The sequence below is a fragment of the Macrobrachium nipponense genome, chromosome 19 (genome assembly GCF_015104395.2).
Source record: "Macrobrachium nipponense isolate FS-2020 chromosome 19, ASM1510439v2, whole genome shotgun sequence".
In the NCBI taxonomy this organism is placed as follows: Eukaryota; Metazoa; Arthropoda; class Malacostraca; order Decapoda; family Palaemonidae; genus Macrobrachium; species Macrobrachium nipponense.
Genome location: NC_061088.1, coordinates 45,471,412 through 45,472,587, shown reverse-complemented (window position 1 = coordinate 45,472,587; position 1,176 = coordinate 45,471,412). Strand labels below are relative to the sequence as shown.

The 1,176-nt window shown below is 36.7% G+C and overlaps 1 protein-coding gene across 2 annotated transcripts in view; it reads right to left on the bottom strand.

Moving 5' to 3' along the window:
* Positions 1-587, bottom strand: part of LOC135216810 (uncharacterized) — a 490,710-nt gene extending 490,123 nt beyond the window's left edge. For both annotated transcript variants that reach the window (XM_064252312.1, XM_064252320.1), the window contains exon 1: positions 427-587. The gene's annotated coding sequence lies outside the window, so the exon portion shown is untranslated. The remainder of the gene's footprint in view (positions 1-426) is intronic.
* Between the last annotated feature and the right edge of the window lie 589 nt (positions 588-1,176).

Genomic DNA, 1,176 nt, shown 5'->3' with positions numbered 1-1,176 from the left:
GTCTAATGTGTGTTCTCTTTCTTGGTACGTAAAATCCACAGGCTACTACCGTCACACTAGTTTATTTATATAAAAATTGTAAGCAGATTACCATTGTAATGACTAAACGGGATGCACGTTTTGAATTAATTTGACTACAGTCTTTAGATATGTTTAAAAAAAAAACTGAAATGCAAGTGAAATGAGTAGCTATTATGCCCTTACTTGCACGGCAAACTTACTAATCCTAACAATGCACCTGGTACAATTCCTGCAATTAATGTTAAAAAACATGATACTATAAATCAGAACATAAATGCACTTCAATATTTTTTATCCAACCCGCTAAAGCCAAGACGAGATTCAAACAGTAATAGTCACCAGTTATTTGTTATTTAGACCACAAAGAGAACAGCGATTCTCCACAAAATGTCACTTGCAGCTTACATTTCAGAAGCAGCATTGCTCACGTCTGATTCCTTTATAATATGTATTCAACAGCAAACAGCGATCGCACAGGTAAACGCTTGAAAAGCTAGGTTTAAAGAGAATGAGGCAAACGACCTTGTAAATAAACAAGAGAGAGCACTGCACTTCACACTTACCCGCCTGACACACAACTGATCATTTTCCCAGGCTTCGACTCGCTCCGACTCCTCTGCCCAGCCAGTGGTTCAAACGGGTGTGTTCATATAACCTCAAGTATAAACAATGCTAAGGCGTACGTTTTTATGTGAAACGCTCTGGTCGTTTTTAAATTTTTTTTATTTATTTAAGCTGAATACTCATGTGAAAATAGAAATGAATTTTTAAAAGTATCCAACATCAGATTCAATGCGACATTGCCTTTTAATCGAATACATAATAGTGTCGCAACGAAGTTTATAACGCTACGGGAATTATCATCAGAGGTATTGAACGCAGCTACGTTGCTTCCCGTTGAGTTGCCATTTGTCCTGTTGATATCGCGTTATTTAACATTTCTAGCCACTCTTCAGCACACCTAGATTTGTTAACTGCTACGTATTTTTCAAATACAAAACGCAAATAATTATCAACAGAACTAAAATCGCAATTTGTTTCACAAAATGGCGTCAAGAAACTAATAGTTTTGCAGTTGCTGGTAAGGATACCACCGTGTTCCGATCTAACTGTGACATACTGCTTCGTAAAAAAAAAATACCCTTGTCATCTCCT